Below are 23,454 nucleotides of genomic sequence, written 5' to 3' on the forward strand. Positions count from 1 at the left end.
CTGTATAAACACATCATTCCAGGATATTTTGAAATCTGTGAGATGTAAAGAAGTCATTGCACTGCCAAATAAATAATTCATGTCATTTTGGTACTATGTACATGTAACATTCCAGTTGTTTTCCATCTGTGACATTGGCAGATCACAGTAATTAAATAATTGTGTAATGGCATTTAAAAAAGAGCTACAATTTTGCACGTTTGTAAGAAATTAATTATTGGATTAATGAGGTTAAAATGGGTTTATTTGTAATGGTTACATATATAGATCTTCATCACCTATGATAAGCACATTGCGAATGCCATACTTGATTAAATGATATATCAAATATCATTAAATTTGCTTTAGACATAGTTATTCATTATACACTATATTGAATCATACTCTTTGGTTAGCTTGGTCATAATTTTAATAACTAAGATAATAATTGGCTAATAAAGCAAATAATATTAGAGCAATAAATATAATAGTGAATAACAAATATAATAACAATCTGCTTTGAAATATTGGCTTTGACAACTCATAAATGAAAGCATTTGAAAAAGAATCTTCATTTGCATCACTATGCTATACAGTTACACTAATGCCCATTTGACTTGTTTATATAAAACACTTCCATAAAGGTTCTCTGCAAATTGATAAGAGCTACAGTTCTTGACAGTTGCTCTTGGTGTCACCATCACTGTAGATTTGCTGTGAAAAATTAACATAATGACATCTAGTCCATTTGGTGTGTTTCCCCCCAGTTAAAGAGCAATTCCTTCCAGGTTTTGCCTTAGTTCCTGCTTCTTCTAAAAGATTCATGGCAGCGATAGCCAAGTCACTTTCCAGCCCATCTGTGCTGTATAAGACATCTGGACTCCCTTGGCCTCATACCCATGTCAGTGTAAAGCATTGCAGATTTGTTTTGTCAACTGTTCACAGTCCATTGATCCAAGAAATCAGATCCACAGCAAGATGCCTTCTTTGAAGACAATTAGACTAGAATTAACGAACTTCAATGGCCTCTTTGTTATCGGAAAGTTAGTATGACTTTTCCAATTTGAAGTTTTCAAAAATTTAATTCTCCAAGCATAATAGGCACTGACCTATGAAAAATCAAAAGACATCCAGATATTTTAAATCAGAACACAAGCTCTTTTAAGAAACTGCAGTTCTGAAGTTAAGCTTAAATATTGGTTAGGAAGGACCCTGATTGAAACTTTGAATTAAATTAAATCCTGACCTTCAAACTGATCAATATTTGCTGCTAACCCCTCAGTAGTGTATGAGTAATAGAAAATATTTCAATACATTGTGCTCATATAGTACCTATATAAGAGGGGCTGAATCCTCCAAACTGTTTAAAAAAAAATAATTACACATTTCATGATATAATATGTGTGCCATATTATCAGCCTCCAAATACATCCATGTATTTAGCCAAAAGAATACTAGTAATATATAGAGAAAAAACTATGATTTTCTTTATCAAAGTGGTTTTCTGGGCTTAAAAAAAAACCAAAACTTGCTGCTGTATGTTGGATAAAATAAGGAAAAAGGCCTATACCCACCTTTTAAATCTGCCGCAGTGATGATGCCAGTATGCATGGTACATGATCACATTTTAAACATCCGTTTGACATACAGTATCTGTTTAATCTATTTGCCAAATTAAAGTATACTGTTGCATGCAATTTGCAAATGTTTAATGAATATATTTTCTTTTTGAAGTGGAGTGAACTTTTTTTGCCTTATTTTCTCTATACGGCTCCAAACGTATTCTGCGCAAACAAATGCACACATAAACCCTTAGATTTGGATACATCTGCCATTGAATTCCTTCATAAAAATTGTATTCCTTAGGCCTCATGCACACTTCCATCACCATTTTACCGGCCATTTCTCACGGATTCGTGTGTCCGTTATGGTATCTCTGTGGTTTCCATGTGTACTCCCTGTCCGTTCCGTGCTTCTGTTTCAAACGGAAGTTGTGCTTCCGTTTTGCTTCTGTGTTTCCGTTAAAAAAACAAAAGGTATTGAACTTTATTTGAACTTGTCACATGTCCCAGTCTGTGAACTTTGGCACGCCCTGCCGTTGCTAGGGCAACGGATCAGTCAAAAAAGGAAGGCACACGGAAGCCTTCCTTTTGCCGTCCGTTTTTTTGACGCACCCATTGACTTCAATGGCCCTACGGTCACGGAATCACTCACCAAAGTAGGACCTGCTCTACTTTGGACGGAACGGAACAACAGATCCGTCAAAATAACGGAAGTGTGCATGGGCCCATTGAAATGAATGGGTTCAGGGTGCTATCAGTGACAAAAATGGATAGCACCCTGAAGGAAAAAACTGAAGTGGGCATGAGGCCTAAGGCTATGTTCACACGGAGTATTTTGGGGGAGGAATATCTGCCTCAAAGCTCCAAACGGAATTTTGAGGCAGATATTCCTCCCCCAAAATACTCCGTGTGAATAGCAATTATCGTGCCCTTTTTCGCCCGCGGCCATTGAGCGCCGCGGGCATAAAACACGCTTTCTCCTGCCTCCCATTGAAGTCAATGGGAGGTCGGAGGCGGAAGCGCCCGAAGATAGGGCATGTCGCTTCTTTTTCCCGCGAGGCAGTTTTACTGCTCGCGGGAAAAAGACGCCGACGCCTCCCATTGAAATCAATGGGAGGCGTTCTCGGGCCGTTTCTGCCGAGTTTTGCGACGCGGTTTCCGCGTCAAAAAACTCGGCAAAAGACCCCGTGTGAACATAGCCTAAAAGTGTGTTTTTTTGTTTTTTGTTTTGAAAAGTGCTGTAGCCCAAGTTTTTCCTCTATAATAAAGAAAGGGGCGTTACCTAGCCAGACATATGCCAAAAGTGTGTTCTTTCAATGGATAATGTACTGTATGCCTTCAAGTACGTTCTTTTTGGTTCCAACATATACTGCCAACTGTACAAACCGTGGTGTGAATTGAGCCTCTCTCTCCTGTCATAATAGACATGTGCAAATAACAGGATGCCCATACACAGAAGTCTGTTAACCCTGTAATTACCAGCCTATTTTAAACCTTAATGGCCAAGCTATTTTTTACGTTTTTCCATCATCGCATTCCAAGAACTATAAATTTTTTATTTCTGCATCAACATAGCTGTATAAGGTCTTGTTTTTTGTGAGACAAGTTGTATTTTTTAATAGCACCATTTTGGGGTACATATAATTTATTGATTAACTTTTTTTAACTTTTTTTTGGGGGGAATAGAAAAAAAACTGAAATGCTGCCACACTTTTTTGCTTCCTAAATCTACGCCGTTTACCGTGTGGTATAAATAACACAATAACTTTATTCAGCGGGTTGTTACGATTGCAACAATACCAAATTTATATAGATTTTGTATGTTTTTACACAGTAAAAACACTTTTTTTTTTTCTACATTATTTGTTTTTGAAGAGCCATAACTTTTTTATTGTTCCGCCGATGCAGTTGTATGAGGGCTTTTTTTTGCGGGATGACTTGTAGTTTTTATTGGTACCATTTTGGCGTAGATGTGACTTTTTGATCGCTTTTTTTAAAAAAAAATTTAAGGCAGGATTCACAGAAAGCAGCAATTTTTCCATTGTTTTTTATTTTATTTTTTTACGGCGTTCACCGTGCGGGTTAAAAAAACTTAATAGCTTTAGGCCTAGTGCACACTTCCGACACAGTTTTCGCAGCCGTTTGTGACGGATCCGTGTGCCCGTTTTAGCGGCCGTGTGCACTCCGGTGTGCACTGTGTGTTTCTGTTTCCGAGCGCGAGCATGGTACTGTCCAGGGTGCTGAAAGAGTTCATTGGCTGCACTGATCGGCGGTAACTCTTTCAGTACCCTGGACAGTACCATGCTCGGCGCTCGGAGAATACAATTTTAATGTAATAAAAAAAATAAAAAAGTTCATACTTACTTTCCTCCTGTCCGGCCTCCAGCGATGACGTTTCATCCATGTCGCCGCTGCAGCCAATCACAGACTGTAGTGGCGGTCACGCACGTCAGGATGACGTCAGAAGGCCGGCCTCCAGGGATGACGCTTCATCCCACGTGACCGCCTCTGCAGCCAATCACCGGCTGCAGTGGCCTCTGCAGCCAATCAAAGGCTGCCGCGTCAGAAAGGAAGGTCGGACTGGAGGAAGAAGAGGGACTCGTCACCAAGACAATGACCGGATACGTATGGACTGATTTTTATTTTATTTTTACTCAGCAGCCTCTTTTCTCTATCAGTGATTGATAGAGACAAGTGGCTGCCGATTAGTGTAATATTTCTGTAATGCTTTTCTGCCCACCCAGCCATTGCTAGGCAATGGCTCCGTCACACACGGACAGCACACGGATGTCTTCCGTGTGCCTTCCGTTTTTTTGACGGCCCCATTGACTTATATGGGCCTCACGGTCACGGAATCTCGGACCAAAGTAGGACATGCTCTACTTTGGATCGGAACGGAGCAACGGGACCGTCAAAAAACTGAAGTGTGCATGGGCCCATTGAAATTAATGGGTCAGTGTGCTAGCCGTCAGAAAAACGGCTAGCACCCTGAAGGAAAAAACTGAAGTGGGCATGGGGCCTAATAGTTGGGGTAGTTACGGACACGGCAATACCAAATAAATTTAACTTTTTTACTTTATTTTCTTTTTTTTAATAGTACAGCATTTTGTAAAAGGAAAAAGTGGGTTTTTCATTTTTTTTTCACTTTTTTTTCTATTACATTTATTCAACTTTTTTTTTACTTTTTTACTGTTCCACTAGGGGACTTTAATATTCGATCATCCGATCGCTTTTATAATACACTGCAATACTTTTGTAGATACTGCCATAGAAGACACAGACACTCGGCGATCTTATCGCCGGGTGACGGGGGGAGAGAGAGGGAGCTCCCTCCCTCTCTCCAAAACAACTCAGATGCGGAGCTCGCTATTTAATGCTGCATCTGAGGGGTTAAACGTGTGAGATCAATACTTATATCGATCTCATCCGTTCGAGCAGGGATGCCCCCAGTCCACAGCTACCTCTGGTAGCTGAGAGCAGGGAGATTTAACGGCTCCCTGCTCTGTTTATTTATTCTGATGCCGTGCCATGAAAAGGCATATACATCAGAATAAAGCCCATTAGTGGCCGCCGTGAAAAGGCATATTGGCGGTCACTAACGGGTTAATGCCACCAAAGCAACCATAGAGCAAGCATTGCTTCCTCCTCAATGGCACCCTAGACAGCCCTGCAGTCCTCATTCCACCCAGGAAATAGCTCATACATACATATAAAATGGCTACACTTTGAATTGTAAATTTAGCAAAAATTTTCGCTGCAAAAGAAAAAAAAATAACAATGTTCCAAATTATTATGCACATTGGATTTAAGTGTCATAAACATTTAATTGTTAGTTTTTCAAATAAACTCATGGATGGTATTGTGTTTTAGGGCTCTTTGTATCATTGTAATCAATCTCAGATACCTGTGATAATTAGTTTGCCAGGTGTGCCCAATAAAAGGAAAACTACTTAAGAAGGACGTTCCACATTATTAAGCAGGCCACAGGTTTCAAGCAATATGGGGAAAAAAGGATCTCTCTGCTGCCGAAAAGCAGGAAATAGTGCAATACCTTGGACAAAGTATGAAAACATTGGATATTTCAAGAAAACATAAGCGTGGTCATCGTACTGTGAAAAGATTTGTGGCTGATTCAGAGCACAGACAGGTTCGTTCAGATAAAGGCATAATGAGGAAGTTTTCTGCCAGACAAATTAATAGGATTAGGAGAGCAGCTGCTAAAATGCCATTGCAAAGCAGCAAACAGGTATTTGAAGCCGCTGGTGCCTCTGGAGTCCCGCAAACCTCAAGGTGTAGGATCCTCCAGATGTTTGCAAGTGTGCATAAAGCTATTATTCGGCCACCCCTAAACAATGCTCACAAGCAGAAACGGTTGCAGTGGGCTCAGAAATACATGAAGACTAGTTTTCAAACCGTGTTGTTTACTGATGAGTGCCGTGCAACCCTGGATGGTCCAGATGGATGGAGTAGTGGATGGTTGGTGAATGGCCACCATGCCCCAACAAGGCTGCGACGTCAGCAAGGAGGTGGCGGAGTCACGTTTTGGGCTGGAATCATGAGGAGAGAGCTGGTAGGCCCCTTTAAGGTCCGTGACGGTGTGAAAATGACTTCTGCAAAGTACGTAGCATTTATGACTGACCACTTTCTTCCGTGGTACAAAAAGAAGAAGCAAAATTATCTTCATGCATGACAATGTACCATCTCATGCTGCAAAGAATACCTCGGTGTCATTGGCTGCTATGGGCATAAAAGGAGAGAAACTCATGGTGTGGCCCCCATGTTCCCATGACCTCAACCCTATTGAGAACTTTTGGAGCATCCTCAAGCAAAATATCTATGAGGGTGGGAGGCAGTTCACATCAAAACAGAAACTCTGGGAGGCTATTCTGACTTCCTTCAAAGATATTCAAGCAGAAACTGTCCAAATACTCACAAATTCAATGGATGCAAGAATTGTGAAGGAGATATCAAAGAAGGGGTCCTATGTTAACATGTAACAGAGCTTTTGATTTCTGTAAATATGACCTCCTGATGCTGCAAATTCAACAAATTACCACTTTAGTTCTCTTTACAACCTTTAAAATGTTTTGATCTCTGTTGTGCATAATAATTTGAAACGGTGCATTTTGAGTTTTTTTACTTCTAAAAAAAAATATGTTATCATTAGGAGATTTGTTCAATAAAATTCACATTATACTCCAACGGTTGATGGCTTGAAGATTATACTGACTGCCATTTGCATCGACTATTTAGGAAAATCAGAGAAAAATAACATTTGCATAATAATTTGGAACGCGGTGTATATATATATATATAAACAACACAAAAGTTTTAACAGTACATTCCAACAAAATTAAACAAAACGTGTATACGGGTGCAAGAACGCGTGTGACTGCAAATTTATACAACACACAAGAAAATGTCGACAGCACACTGCGAACACTAATGCCGCCTAAGCCACTAAATAGAAATAAATATGCATTACTGCTAAATCTACTTATAAGGGCTTATTCAGACGAACGTATAATACGTCCGTGCAACGCGCGTGATTTTCACGCGCCTCGCACGGACCTATGTTAGTCAATGGGGCCGTTCAGACTGTCAGTGATTTTCACGCAGCGTATGTCCGCTGCGTAAAACTCACGACATGTCCTATATTTGCCCGTTTTTCGCGCATCACGTACCCATGAAGTCAATGGGTGCATGAAAACCGCGCATGGCACACGGACGCACTTCCGTGTGCCGCGCGTGATACGTGCTACAGTAGTTAAAACTATGAATGAAAACAGAAAAGCACCATGTGCTTTTCTGTTTACAAACATACAAACAGAGTGTCATAATGATGGCGGCTGCGTGAAAATCACGCAGCCACGCATCATATGCTGCTGACACACGGAGCTGTTATGGACCTTTTGCGTGTGCAAAATGCAGCATTTTTTGCGCGCGCAGAACGCACACGCTCGTGTGAATCAGGCCTGATAGGGAGGTTCTTTGCCCACATTTTGATCAAATGGTGTGAGCCCATCTGCCACGACAAGGCCACCTCTTTGAGGTGGGAACCTACTCTGCACATACACCCAGAACTGGGACTAAACCTACATATTCTTCTACCATCCCCAATAATATTGTAACGTCTATGGCCACGGTCCGTCGTTCTGACTTAAACCTCGACGACCGTGGCCATGGACATCTTACCTGTATGCAGCGTCGTCCTCCTGTGAGTCGCCGGCACTCACTTCCGGACATCGAGACTATCGCGTGCACGGTCTTAAAGGGCCAGTGCGCATATTTTGCAGGAAGTCTGCAATCTAGCCCAGGATGCCCTGGGCTATAAAAAGGGCTCTACCCTCTGGCTCTTTGCCAGAGCGTTGTTTGTTACCCATAGTTTGTCATGCTAATGGTCTCCCACTGTCTTCCAGTTGCCCAGTGTACCTTGTTCCTGTATCCCGTATCCTGTTTCCGTGTTACCCAGTTATAGTGCCGTGCTGTGCTGTTGCCATGCTGTGCTTCAGTCTCGCTTGATTTGCTACGCCTCACCGGACATCTTTCCGCCGCCTGGTCCAGGACGTGCCGGCCTCGCTACTGTCTACGTTGCCTCAGGTATCCTCGCTGAACTATTGAACTCTGTACTTACGTGTTTGGCCAGCTGCCATCCCGCTATGCGGTACGGCCCAGTGGGTCCACACCCCGCTCTGTGACAGTACGCTCTGGTCATGGACTCCACTGGTCAATTCAAAGGCTTGGCACCCTCCCAAGCCATGCAGGCGGACCTGCTGGATCTCCGAGCTAGGCATGATCAGCTCCTTGTGGCAGTGGACGCTATGGCGCAGTAGCTAGGGACGCTAGTTGCCTCTCTTCCTGCCTCTATGCAAGTCCCTCAAGCCGATCCTCCTGTTACTCCTCCTGGCAGTTCCTGTCCGGATCCTCGGTTCTCGCTGCCATTGCCCGCTCGCTTCGATGGAGACGCCAGTGCATGTCGGGGGTTTCTGAACCAATGCCACATTCATTTTACCCTGCAGTCCCAAGCATTTCCGTCGGACGGAGCCAAGATCGCATTCATCATATCCCTCCTGACTGGCAAGGCCCTGGCATGGGCTAATCCTATCTGGGAACGTCAGGGACCTGAGACCCAAGCATCGGCCGCCACTGCCATCTTCAACCTTCGCCAAGAGGACACCTCCGTGGGCGAGTATACGATCCAGTTCCGGACTCTGGCGGGAGAGCTATCCTGGAACAATAAGGCCTTGGTGGCATCCTATTGGCATGGCCTGTCGTCCGAGATCAAGGACGAACTGGCCGCTCGAGACCTGCCTCCTGCCTTGGACGACTTGATTCTGCTTGCCACTCGGGTAGACATAAGGCTGAGGGAGAGATCTCACGATGTTCGTCAGGAGCGTCAGCGCCCTAGACTGGCGCCCAACTTCTAGCAACCCCTCTTGCCTGCTTCTATTGCTTTGCCCGAGGTCCCGATGCAAGTAGACCGACTAAAATTATCGGTCCAGGAGAAACAGCGCAGGCGCACCTCTGGACTTTTCTTATATTGCGGGCCCGCTGGCCATGTTGTGCGTCTGTGCCCCCACAAGCCATAAAAACCCAGAGCCTAGGTTTGGTTGGAGAGACAACCCTGGGCCATCCGGTCTCTGCCTATCTGGACTTCCGGCTCTGCAGCCGACTTCATCTGCCAGGACCTTGTGGATCTGCTTCAGTTGCCTACTATCCCGCTTGAAAGGCCATTGATCGTTGCCTCGGTGGATGGACTGCCATTGCCTGACCCAGTTGTGTCTGTAACCAAGCCTTTGAGACTCTAAGTGGGAGCTCTTCATGCTGAACTCATCTCCCTGTTTGTCCTGTCTAAGGCTGTCAACCCCGTGCTGCTGGGTTTGCCTTGCCTCCGTCTGCACGCCCCGTCTTGGATTGGAACTCTGGAGAGGTCCTCCAGTGGGGTCCGAAGTGTCTTGACCGCTGTCTGGGCCATATCCAGTTGCCACAGCCTGCCCCTCTTCAGCCTTTAAAAGGGTTGCCTTCTTGTTACTCCATGTTCTCTGATGTCTTCAACACAAAGGAGGCTGAGACCTTGCCGCCACACCGGGCATATGATTGTCGTATCAACCTGATTCCTGAATCGTCTCCTCTTCATGGTAGAGTGTACCCTCTCTACTTGCCAGAGACCCAGTCCATGTCGGGGCCATATCCAGTTGCCACAGCCTGCCCCTCTTCAGCCTTTGACAGGGTTGCCTTCTTGTTACTCCATGTTCTCTGATGTCTTCAACAAAAAGGAGGCTGAGACCTTGCCGCCACACCGTGCATATGATTGTCTGATCAACCTGGTTCCTAAATCGTCTCCTCCTCATGGTAGAGTGTACCCTCTCTCCTTGCCAGAGACCCAGTCCATGTCGGCCTACATTAAGGAGAACCTGGAGAGGGGTTTCATTCGTAAATCCTCATCCCCGGCCGAAGCGGGGTTCTTCTTTGTTAAGAAAAAAGATGGATCGCTACGACCTTGCATTGACTACCAAGGCATAAACCAGATCACGGTGAAGAACAGGTACACTCTGCCTTTGATTGCTGAACTGTTTGATCGCATACGGGGGGCGGAAAAAAAGTCTAAACTGGACCTGCGGGTGGCCTACAAGACTGCCTTTAATACTGCCTTTAATACTCGTGACGGGCACTATGACTACTTAGTTATGCCTTTCGGCCTGTGTAAACGCCCCCGCAGTATTTCAAGAATTTTTCAATGACATTTCTCGTGATCTCCTTTATGTTTGTGTTGTGGTGTATCTCGATGACATTTTGATTTTTTCCCCAGATCCAGTAACTCATCAAAGTCATGTCTGCCAGGTGTTGCTCCGTCTAAGAGAGAATCGCCTTTATGCAAAGCTGGAGAAGTGTGTATTTGAGAAGAAGTCTCTATCCTTCCTGGGCTATATTATCTCCGATTAGGGCCTCAAGCTGGACCCCCAGAAGGTAAAGGCTGTCCTGGAGTGGCCCGCCCCCAAGGCTTAAAGGAACAGTGTCACGACCAACTTTTTTTTTAATATGTTATGTGTTTTAGTGTGATAGATCAATAAATTTTATTAATGTATGTTGCTGTGTTGTACTTTTTACGTTTTTACTTCATTTACTTCTCTATGGGGGCTGCCATTTTAGTTTCCATTACTGTGTGTGTCGATTAACGACACATACAGTGATGGAATACGGCACACACATCCCCATAGAGAATGGGGACGGGAGCCGTCCCATCCACTATAGCGTACGCGGTCTATGTGTGAGCCGCTCACACACAGACCAAAACTGAGGCGTTTGCTAGAGCGAAATCCAGCGCCATGTTCATGTCGACCGGAAGCCGCGGCCGGACTGTGAGATGACGAGTTCCGGCCGCGGCTTCCGGTCATGTGTTCGCAGCGAGGCGAAGGCGCAAGAAGACCAGTCTGAAGAAGTTGGAGAGAGCGGAGGTCGCGTCAGGAGCAGGTAAGTTCTGTTCATGTGCGTTAGTGTGAGCAGCCTTTGGCATCATACCAGGGAGGCCTGTGGCATCATAACAGGGAGGCCTGTGGCATCATAACAGGGAGGACTGCGGCATCATAACAGCGGAGGCCTGCGGCATCATAACAGCGGAGGCCTGCGGCATCATAACAGCGGAGGCCTGCGGCATCATACGAAGGGAGGCCTGTGGCAGCATACAAGCAGAGGCCTGTGGCATCATACCAAGGAGGCCTGTGGCAGCATACAAGCAGAGGCCTGTGGCATCATACCAAGGAGGCCTGTGGCATCATACCAAGGAGGCCTGTGGCATCATAACAGGGAGGCCTTGTTGCATCATGTTTGCGGAGGCCTGCGGCATCATACCAGCGGAGGCCTGTGGCAGCATACCAGCGTAGGCCTGTGGCATCATACCAGCGGAGGCCTGTGGCATCATATCAAGGGAGGCCTCTGCTAGTATTTACAGTGTGGCAGCATTTACAGTGTGGCAGCATTTACGTTGTGGCAGCGTTTACGGTGTGGCAGCATTTACGGTGTGGCAGCTTTTACGGTGTGTGTGGCAGCGTTTACGGTGTGGCAGCGTTTACGGTGTGGCAGCGTTTACGGTGTGGCAGCGTTTACGGTGTGGCAGCGCTTACGGTGTGGCAGCGTTTACGGTGTGGCAGCGTTTACGGTGTGGTAGCGTTTACGGTGTGGTAGCGTTTACGGTGTGGTAGCGTTTACGGTGTGGCTGCATTTACGGTGTGGCTGCATTTACGGTGTGGTGGCATTTACGGTGTGACAGCATGTACGGTGTGGCATCAAACCAGCGGAGCCCTGTGTCATCATACCAGCGGAGGCCTGTGGCAGCATTTACAGAGTGGCAGCATTTACAGAGTGGCAGCATTTACAGAGTGGCAGCATTTACAGAGTGGCAGCATTTACAGAGTGGCAGCATGTACGGTGTGGCTGCATGTACGGTGTGGCATCATACCAGCGGAGCCCTGTGTCATCATACCAGCGGAGGCCTGTGGCAGCATTTACAGTGTGGCAGCGTTTACGGTGTGGCAGCGTTTACGGTGTGGTAGCGTTTACGGTGTGACAGCATTTACGCTGTGGCTGCATGTATGGTGTGGCTGCTTGTACAGTGTGGCATCAAACCAGCGGAGCCCTGTGTCATCATACCAGCGGAGGCCTGTGGCAGCATTTGCAGTGTGGCAGCATTTATAGTGTGGCAGCATTTACAGTGTGGCAGCATTTACAGAGTGGCAGCATTTACGGTGTGGCAGCATTTACGGTGTGGCAGCATGTACGGTGTGGTAGCATTTACGGTGTGACAGCATGTACGGTGTGACAGCATGTACGGTGTGGCAGCATTTACGGTGTGGTAGCATTTACGGTGTGACAGCATGTACGGTGTGGCTGCATGTACGGTGTGGCATCATACCAGCGGAGCCCTGTGTCATCATACCAGCGGAGGCCTGTGGCAGCATTTACAGTGTGGCAGCATTTACAGTGTGGCAGCATTTACAGAGTGGCAGCATTTACAGAGTGGCAGCATTTACAGTGTGGCAGCATTTACAGTGTGCCAGAATTTACGGTGTGGTAGCTTTTACGGTGTGACAGCATTTACGGTGTGGCTGCATGTACGGTGTGGCTACTTGTACAGTGTGGCATCAAACCAGCGCAGCCCTGTGTCATCATACCAGCGGAGGCCTGTGGCAGCATTTGCAGTGTGGCAGCATTTACAGTGTGGCAGCATTTACAGTGTGGCAGCATTTACGGTGTGGTAGCTTTTACGGTGTGACAGCAATTACGCTGTGGCTGCATGTATGGTGTGGCTGCTTGTACAGTGTGCCATCAAACCAGCGGAGCCCTGTGTCATCATACCAGCGGAGGCCTGTGGCAGCATTTGCAGTGTGGCAGCATTTATAGTGTGGCAGCATTTACAGTGTGGCAGCATTCACGGTGTGGCAGCATTTACGGTGTGGCAGCATTTACGGTGTGGCAGCATGTACGGTGTGGTAGCATTTACGGTGTGACAGCATGTACGGTGTGACAGCATGTACGGTGTGGCAGCATTTACGGTGTGGTAGCATTTACGGTGTGACAGCATGTACGGTGTGGCTGCATGTACGGTGTGGCATCATACCAGCGGAGCCCTGTGTCATCATACCAGCGGAGGCCTGTGGCAGCATTTACAGTGTGGCAGCATTTACAGAGTGGCAGCATTTACAGAGTGGCAGCATTTACAGAGTGGCAGCATTTACAGTGTGGCAGCATTTACGGTGTGCCAGCATTTACGGTGTGGTAGCTTTTACGGTGTGACAGCATTTACGGTGTGGCTGCATGTACGGTGTGGCTACTTGTACAGTGTGGCATCAAACCAGCGGAGCCCTGTGTCATCATACCAGCGGAGGCCTGTGGCAGCATTTGCAGTGTGGCAGCATTTACAGTGTGGCAGCATTTACAGTGTGGCAGCATTTACGGTGTGGTAGCTTTTACGGTGTGACAGCATTTACGCTGTGGCTGCATGTATGGTGTGGCTGCTTGTACAGTGTGGCATCAAACCAGCGGAGCCCTGTGTCATCATACCAGCGGAGGCCTGTGGCAGCATTTGCAGTGTGGCAGCATTTATAATGTGGCAGCATTTACAGTGTGTCGTAGCATTTACAGAGTGTCAGCATTTACAGAGTGTCAGCATTTACAGAGTGTCAGCATTTACGGTGTGACAGCATGTACGGTGTGACAGCATGTACGGTGTGACAGCATGTACGGTGTGGTAGCATGTACGGTGTGACAGCATGTACGGTGTGACAGCATGTACGGTGTGACAGCATGTACGGTGTGACAGCATGTACGGTGTGGCAGAATGTACGGTGTGGTAGCATGTACGGTGTGACAGCATGTACGGTGTGACAGCATGTACGGTGTGGCAGCATTTACGGTGTGGCAGCATTTACGGTGTGGTAGCATTTACGCTGTGACAGCATGTACGGTGTGGCTGCATGTACGGTGTGGCATCATACCAGCGGAGCCCTGTGTCATCATACCAGCGGAGGCCTGTGGCAGCATTTGCAGTGTGGCAGCATTTATAGTGTGGCAGCATTTACAGTGTGTCGTAGCATTTACAGAGTGTCAGCATTTACAGAGTGTCAGCATTTACGGTGTGACAGCATGTACGGTGTGACAGCATGTACGGTGTGACAGCATGTACGGTGTGGTAGCATGTACGGTGTGACAGCATGTACGGTGTGACAGCATGTACGGTGTGACAGCATGTACGGTGTGGCAGCATGTACGGTGTGGTAGCATGTACGGTGTGACAGCATGTACGGTGTGACAGCATGTACGGTGTGGCAGCATTTACGGTGTGGCAGCATTTACGGTGTGGTAGCATTTACGCTGTGACAGCATGTACGGTGTGGCTGCATGTACGGTGTGGCATCATACCAGCGGAGCCCTGTGTCATCATACCAGCGGAGGCCTGTGGCAGCATTTGCAGTGTGGCAGCATTTATAGTGTGGCAGCATTTACAGTGTGTCGTAGCATTTACAGAGTGTCAGCATTTACAGAGTGTCAGCATTTACAGAGTGTCAGCATTTACGGTGTGACAGCATGTACGGTGTGACAGCATGTACGGTGTGACAGCATGTACGGTGTGGTAGCATGTACGGTGTGACAGCATGTACGGTGTGACAGCATGTACGGTGTGACAGCATGTACGGTGTGACAGCATGGACGGTGTGGCAGCATTTACGGTGTGGCAGCATTTACGGTGTGGTAGCATTTACGCTGTGACAGCATGTACGGTGTGGCTGCATGTACGGTGTGGCATCATACCAGCGGAGCCCTGTGTCATCATACCAGCGGAGGCCTGTGGCAGCATTTGCAGTGTGGCAGCATTTATAGTGTGGCAGCATTTACAGTGTGTCGTAGCATTTACAGAGTGTCAGCATTTACAGAGTGTCAGCATTTACAGAGTGTCAGCATTTACGGTGTGACAGCATGTACGGTGTGACAGCATGTACGGTGTGACAGCATGTACGGTGTGGTAGCATGTACGGTGTGACAGCATGTACGGTGTGACAGCATGTACGGTGTGACAGCATGTACGGTGTGACAGCATGTACGGTGTGGCAGCATGTACGGTGTGGTAGCATGTACGGTGTGACAGCATGTACGGTGTGACAGCATGTACGGTGTGACAGCATGTACGGTGTGGCAGCATGTACGGTGTGGTAGCATGTACGGTGTGACAGCATGTACGGTGTGACAGCATGTACGGTGTGGCAGCATTTACGGTGTGGCAGCATTTACGGTGTGGTAGCATTTACGCTGTGACAGCATGTACGGTGTGGCTGCATGTACGGTGTGGCATCATACCAGCGGAGCCCTGTGTCATCATACCAGCGGAGGCCTGTGGCAGCATTTGCAGTGTGGCAGCATTTATAGTGTGGCAGCATTTACAGTGTGTCGTAGCATTTACAGAGTGTCAGCATTTACAGAGTGTCAGCATTTACAGAGTGTCATCATTTACGGTGTGACAGCATGTACGGTGTGACAGCATGTACGGTGTGACAGCATGTACGGTGTGGTAGCATGTACGGTGTGACAGCATGTACGGTGTGACAGCATGTACGGTGTGACAGCATGTACGGTGTGGCAGCATGTACGGTGTGGTAGCATGTACGGTGTGACAGCATGTACGGTGTGACAGCATGTACGGTGTGGCAGCATTTACGGTGTGGCAGCATTTACGGTGTGGTAGCATTTACGCTGTGACAGCATGTACGGTGTGGCTGCATGTACGGTGTGGCATCATACCAGCGGAGCCCTGTGTCATCATACCAGCGGAGGCCTGTGGCAGCATTTGCAGTGTGGCAGCATTTATAGTGTGGCAGCATTTACAGTGTGTCGTAGCATTTAGAGAGTGTCAGCATTTGCAGAGTGTCAGCATTTACAGAGTGTCAGCATTTACAGAGTGTCAGCATTTACGGTGTGACAGCATGTACGGTGTGACAGCATGTACGGTGTGACAGCATGTACGGTGTGGTAGCATGTACGGTGTGACAGCATGTACGGTGTGACAGCATGTACGGTGTGACAGCATGTACGGTGTGACAGCATGTACGGTGTGGCAGCATGTACGGTGTGGTAGCATGTACGGTGTGACAGCATGTACGGTGTGGCAGCATTTACGGTGTGGCAGCATTTACGGTGTGGTAGCATTTACGCTGTGACAGCATTTACGGTGTGGCTGCATTTACGGTGTGGCCGCATTTCTAGTGTGGCCGCATTTCTAGTGTGGCAACATTTACTGGGATATTGACTGTCATCCGATCAAATGAGCTTGTGTGGCATCCTATACTGGGATATTGGGTGGCATCATATACAGGGATAGTGTGTGGCATCTTATCAAATGAGCTTGTGTGGCATCCTATACAGGGATATTGTGTGGCATCATACCAAGTAAGGTGGTGTGGCATTCTATCAAAGGAAGTTGTGTGGCAGCATATGCAGGGAGGCATGTGGCAGCGTATACTGTTTTTTATTTGAAGTCTTGGAAGAGATATGTATCAACTTTTGTTTCAAATTGTCAGTTATGGCGCCCAAGAGAAGTCGGAAATCCATTGATGACAAGAAACCAATAGCAAAACGAATACCACCAACATTTACCCCAGAGGAGAAAGCAAAAAGAGCCCAGGAGGTAAGACTTTGTGCAGTTGATGTCTGTGAAATGCTTCACTGTGCTGTGGGATAGCACGCTGACTCTTGCATTTGGGGGGGGCCAAGCACACCCCCATATACTTGTTTGAATGGAAATCAAACCGGTAGAAAAGTTAAATTTGTAAGCCAACTTTTGGACCTCCATCCCATTCCGAATATTGGTTCCTATATTTTTATTGTCTTTTCACTCACCTTCACCATTGACGTTAGTGGAGCGCACACTATGGAATATACCTATGTTTGGGGTCTCATTTTTAGCTGGAAAAATGTAATTATTAGATGTACATGTCCACTCCAAAAATCTTTGATAAATAAGTCAATGTCCATCTGTTCCTTTCTGTACTGTTGTCACAATCTGGATAATCTTCAGTTACATCGGATTTTATTGTGCCAATTTTTTTTTTGTTTTTAGAGAGCGATATTAGAGCAGGAACTACGAGCAAGGTGTCCCAAATATCAGGATCCAAATCTAATTCTTGTACAACACCCAATGAGAAAACGGGCAGAACAGAGTGCGAGACAAACTCCTTCAGCGTCCGTGCAACCGGTGGAATCGTTGTGTCAATGTGGGAACTGCGTTAATTTGCCGACAGAAGAGGAATGTGTCTGTTGCAAAGTTATCCGTAATGTGCTAAACAAAATGGAGGAAGATGAGCCGATTAGTTGCATTACAGAGCATCATACTTTTATTGGCACATGTCTGGACAAGGAACAACTGACCCTATGTGAAAGCTATAGATGTTTGGGTCCAACACGTCAAGCACCGCTAAATAACAGGTAAGGAAATTAGTTTGTGTTCCAGTAAAGTTTCAATGATGGTATTGTGATCCTAACCTTATTGCTCAAATAAATATTATTATGTGTGGTTTCAGCAGCATGCATGTGTCTAATATGTGTCTGACAAATGTTAATTGGTCCCTGTAACACTAGAAGTAAATTTTGATCTTGTTCCACGCACCAATTAAACAATGTCTGTCGCTCCAGCGTTTGTGAGCCGTTATGTATTTTTGTAAATTATATTACCATGTCAGGGGTGACAGTATACGATTGTGGTCTGTATAGTGTGCAAATATGATTGCCTAAACATTTTTTTTTTCTGATGTATAGGTCCTTACGGATGGTTGCATACAGAATGTTCACCGTGTGGGTTCACGGTTACCTTGGACGAAAAAACAGGCGTACTATTCCAGCGTGTGCAGTTCAGAAAGTCAGAGCAATGTTTCCAGACGAAAATCAAGTATATGTTGGTTTCAAGCTAGCCACTGACAATAATGCTTCTGAAATGGCCGATTTTTGAAATGTGTTTGTTTACTTTACTATGCTATATTTTTCAATAAAAAAAATTTCAAATCCAAACTTTTGATGTTTATTTATTATAATATATTAACACAGCATAAGTATTGTACATAACAAAACAAAATATACAGGATATAAACTGCTAGTGTTGATTATGAGGAAGGCGAAAACCCATGGTTATTTACGTTTTGTTCTTCATTAGTGGGGGAAATTCCTTCCCGACTCCAAATATGGCAATCAGACTAAATCCCAGAATCAACACCCAATATCCACAGATAGTTTGCTTACAAATTATTACAGTATCAGGCAATATAAATAGTGGAAAATAGTTGTACACTTTTTTGGTAGAAGGGCAAACACAACATAGTTCAGTACATTAAAAACGTGACTTGTGAGCTAGAACAGTTGATGCTTTATCCGGACGTGGTTCTGTGGCTATGTTTGGTGGTAGGGTCAATGTACGTGTTTGCCAACTATGTTCTATTTCTTGTTTTGACAATTTGATCACATTTACAAACATAGGAAAGAGGTGTGAGAAAGACATTGGTACGTACTCTTTCTTTGCAGTCCATTTTTTGCTTAGTTTAGAGAAAACTACATTATACCTCATGCTACCAAGCCGATCCGACTTTGCGGTCTGTCGGTGGACTCTAGATTGTTCCCGTTTTGTATTATGATTATGGGCCAAAACAGCAAGTTTTGTCCGTGCTTCCATTCCGTCTAAAGAAAAATGTATTCTTTTCGGTCTGTATTTTAGAATAAAGCTGTGGAATACCTCGATTTTTCCAGTATGACAGAAAGATGACAAGTGGGGCAAGTCTTTCAATAATTGTTTATCTTTGACAATCTTTTCAAGCTCCTGAAAGGCTGCCGATGTTGTTGACATCCAATTGTGTTTGCGATCGTCATCAATGTCTAAACATCTGTGATCACATTGTGTGAGAATGTCCCCCGGGAATTCATGTACATTACAAATATGTTGAAGTACAGAGAGCCATTTTTCACGCAGCACATCCACATTACCGCAACTAGTACTACAGCAGTACCAAAAATGATTGGTTATTGACGTGATCCAATCAACAATTTGGGAACAGTTTTTTTTTTTACTTGCAGCCTTCAGCTTCTTCCGAATGGACTTAGCATAATGCCATATATCAAATTGATTTCCAATCTCGGGGTATTGTTCACGTATTTTTTTGCGTATGGAGACATGACGGTCTGTTGCAAGAACATACACATTCAGGCCATCTTGAATAACACGGTTCAGACAGTTTTGAAAGGCCAAACTTTCCATAGCCACAGAAGATGTGGTTTGTGTAACCTGAACGATTTCAAAGTCAACAATCTTGTCGCTCTTGTAATCCATCAATGTGTACACACAATATTTTGCATTATGCCCAGGGCTATCACATTGTCCGTCACCAAGGAGACACAATGGTGTTTCTTTGATTTCTTTATGAAGTTCCATTTTTTCTTGTTTCCAGTGAATGTCCACCACTGGAAATAATAATTTTCTTTGGTGACGAAAGAAAGTGGAATGTGAAATAAATTGCATCCCAATCGATTTACAAATGTCAGACATCTTGGCATAGTTCCCACCATTAAATAAAATGGCCGCTGCAATCAGAACATTCCCAACCGGGATATGATTACACTTCGGTTGACTTTCCCAAAAATAATCATGTCCATTGGGACATTTCCCTTGTAGCGAAAGATAGGTACCTTGAAGGAATTTGACTGTGTTTTCTATTTTGTGGCCACAGAAACACGCGCACTGAGCAACCAGTACATCTAAAGCCGATTCAAAAACCAAAAATTTACGCTCTTTTACTATCTCTTCATCTGCTCGTTCGGAAAACAAATTTGTTGTCACGTTGTCAAATGATAAACTAGAATCTGGTGGTTCGTAGTCCAGATCTGTTGGATCATTTATGACAGTAGAAGAAACAAAGCTTTCCTCTGGATCCTCCAATATGACTTTGCTTGATGTTTGTCTTTGTAAGCGGGGGGTTGAGAACGTTGATGGGTAAAAATGATCCAACTTCATTGTTATTTGGTTATCATACGAAAGTTCTTCCTCTGGAAACTGGCATCCTGTATCCACTGTGAAGATGTGTGATTGAGTGGTTGCATCTCTTATTCTTTTGAAAGGTGTGTTGGTGGCTCTCGTTGACAATGTCGTATGTCGGGTGTTTGTTGCTGCATTTCTTTCGAAAAATTTCCTCTTGACACCAATTTTTACATGTTTCACTCCCATGAATTTGGACATTGACGTTGGTGGATCGTTTTGCATTGAGGTACCGGTCGAAGCGTATGTAATTCTGTTGGTGGATGTAGTAGGCAAAGGCAATTGCATGCATTGTGTTGCACAAGAATAAGTGTGTTCCTCTTCTGTACGTTTCCGTTTAGATGGTGGACACTCTGTTTCCTGATAAGGGAATATCGTGGGAATTGTACTTTCCTTCAGCCATCGTATCTTCTTTTCCGACTTAAAAACATAACAGTCTTCTGCAAAGTGTTTTGAACATAGTCTAAATAAATCTTGTTTTTTCCCATCCAAAATTCTTTGTGACAGTGCATCTAGATTGTCCAACGATTGTCTGGCCTGTTGGAGCCAAACTTTTATCTTGTCAATGTTGCCTGGAAAAACATGCAGGGTCACTCCTTGAGAGTAAGTAGCTCGATTAGACCGACTGTCACAACCAGAGACAATGCACGACGGCATTTCTATCAAAAAAGTAAATGTAAATATTATGTCATGAGAAAAGATCATTACGGTAATAACGATGGATTACATAAAGATAGTTGATACCCCGAATGAGGTGTATTTGTGTACTACCATACTTAGTATTCCAATTTAGATGTGTGAGTTTGCCTTTTCTAAGTGCAAGAGTAAAACTAGAGAGTTTGTCTAAAATTATATTGCCCACAGCGTTTTTTTGAAGACATAACATCACATTTGTGGCAGTTCTTGGGTCAGCGCGTGCGAAGTCACCCATATTTATCACACAAATGTGGCCTATGGTGTGTTGTAGATTGTCATGTGGAGAAGTGAGTATTCAACATGTTACATTGTTTATAGGTAACTGTTTGGCACTGGGAATTTACGGTTGACCAAGGCACAAAATAGTGTGTCGTTTTAGACGATCATTGTCAAACCGTCAATGATCTCTGTGCCAGACAGTTTCACCATGTCAATGTTTGAGTATAGGTTTTTTTGGCTGACCAACCCATTTTTTATTTTTTTTGTTTTTATGTAATAGAGACAGTGAATTAAAGAGAATAGCATTTCTAAAACAATGTTTTTTTTATTGATGAAGCCATAACTGCCTTCCACACTAACACAGAAGAAGTGTTCCATCATAAACACAAATATAAAATTTACATGCAGAACAAAAAAAGTTTTTGTTACATAGTCACAAAAAATTAGTTCTGTTAAAAAGTCAACATTGACGGATAGGGAGCAACATATAAAAGTAGAAATTGGAAGACGAAAATGTAAACGAGATTTACATTGAAAATACACACATGTCAACGACAATCACAAAGAAGTTATCAGCAGATGAAAAAACCTTGCTTCGTCACATCATGTTTATGGACCTTCACCAGCAGATGAAAAAAACTTTTTTTCCTCATCTCATCATCAAACCGGAGCCTTTAGCAGCAGGTGAAAAGACCTTGCTTTGTCACATCATCGAACTGGACCTTCATCAGCAGATGAAAACAACTTTTTTTTTCGCATCTCATCATCCAACCGGACCTTTAGCAGATGGTGAAAACACCTTGCTTTGTCACATATTACCAGCGTACCTTCACATTGTATTACAGAACGTTTCAGCCAATCATGCGGCATGTCAAAGTTATATTTCCTACAGAAGAATAAAATAAAAAATGTATGAATGGATTGATCAACTTCAAGCGTTGCACTATGCGCAACATGGTCGCTTTGGAAGAATGACATCCCTGTCTGATCACTCTGCATAGTTTGGCTCCTCTGGTGAACTTGTGTGTTATGTATGTTTATATGAACTCCCTATGTTAGGGATTACTTACTTTCTAAAATTTGTTACTTATGCTGCTCAGAATGGCCTGTTCGTCTCCACGTTGGTAATCCGCTCTGGTTGCTGCTGTCGTCGTCTGTATCTGATAGCGTTGCTTTGCCTCCTGTTAAAAAAAGTACAATAATATATATAAAAAAACATAATTTGTAATTATTGTTCGTTTAGGGTAGTCCCCTCGCTCCCGCACCTGTTCAAAGTATCTATGCTCCTCGAATACACTCCTCACGGTTGTGTTTTCACTGGCGCGCTCCCTCTCCTCCAGGTAAACTGCTGTTCAAAAAGTCACACACATTGTGGGATTAGATAAAGTGATGTACAAATAGCTGCCACACTCTAAATGCTGCCACACTGGCAATGCTGCCACACTGGCAATGCTGACACACTGGCAATGCTGACACACTGGCAATGCTGACACTCTGTAAATGCTGCCACTCTGTAAATGCTGCCACTGCCCTCCCTTGGTATGATGACACAGGCCTCCAATGTTATGATGCCACAAGGTATACGCTGCCACAACGTATACGCTGACACAAGGTATACGCTGACACAACCTATACGCTGCCACAAGGTATACGCTGCCACAAGGTATACGCTGCCACAAGGTATACGCTGCCACAAGGTATACGCTGCCACAACGTATACGCTGACAACGTATACGCTGACACAACGTATACGCTGACACAACGTATACGCTGACACAACCTATACGCTGACACAACGTATATGCTGACACAACGTATACGCTGAAACAACCTATACGCTGACACAACCTATACGCTGACACAAGGTATACGCTGACACAAGGTATACGCTGACACAAGGTATACGCTGACACAAGGTATACGCTGCCACTCTGTAAATGCTGCCACTCTGTAAATGCTGCCACTCTGTAAATGCTGCCACTCTGTAAATGCTGCCACTCTGTAAATGCTGCCACTGCCCTCCCTTGGTATGATGACACAGGCCTCCAATGTTATGATGCCACAAGGTATACGCTGCCACAAGGTATACGCAGCCACAAGGTATACGCTGACACAACCTATACGCTGCCACAAGGTATACGCTGCCACAAGGTATACGCTGCCACAAGGTATACGCTGCCACAAGGTATACGCTGCCACAACGTATACGCTACAACACTGGAAATGCTGCCACTCTGTAAATGCTGCCACTCTGTAAATGCTGCCACTCTGTAAATGCTGCCACTCTGTAAATGCTGCCACTCTGTAAATGCTGCCACTCTGTAAATGCTGCCACTCTGTATATGCTGCCACTCTGTATATGCTGCCACTCTGTATATGCTGCCACTCTGTATATGCTGCCACTCTGTAAATGCTGCCACTCTGTAAATGCTGCCACTCTGT

At 45.0% G+C, this 23,454-nt stretch overlaps 1 long non-coding RNA gene across 1 annotated transcript; it reads right to left on the minus strand.

Moving 5' to 3' along the window:
• Positions 1–21,607: 21,607 nt before the first annotated feature.
• On the minus strand, positions 21,608–22,349 carry LOC142740364 (uncharacterized). Its single transcript, XR_012880626.1, has 3 exons — positions 22,278–22,349; positions 22,083–22,193; positions 21,608–21,898 (listed from the first exon to the last, which is right to left on the minus strand). It is a non-coding gene; the product is annotated as an uncharacterized LOC142740364 (long non-coding RNA).
• Between the last annotated feature and the right edge of the window lie 1,105 nt (positions 22,350–23,454).

This window comes from Rhinoderma darwinii, chromosome 1 (assembly GCF_050947455.1).
Source record: "Rhinoderma darwinii isolate aRhiDar2 chromosome 1, aRhiDar2.hap1, whole genome shotgun sequence".
Classification (NCBI taxonomy): domain Eukaryota; kingdom Metazoa; phylum Chordata; class Amphibia; order Anura; family Rhinodermatidae; genus Rhinoderma; species Rhinoderma darwinii.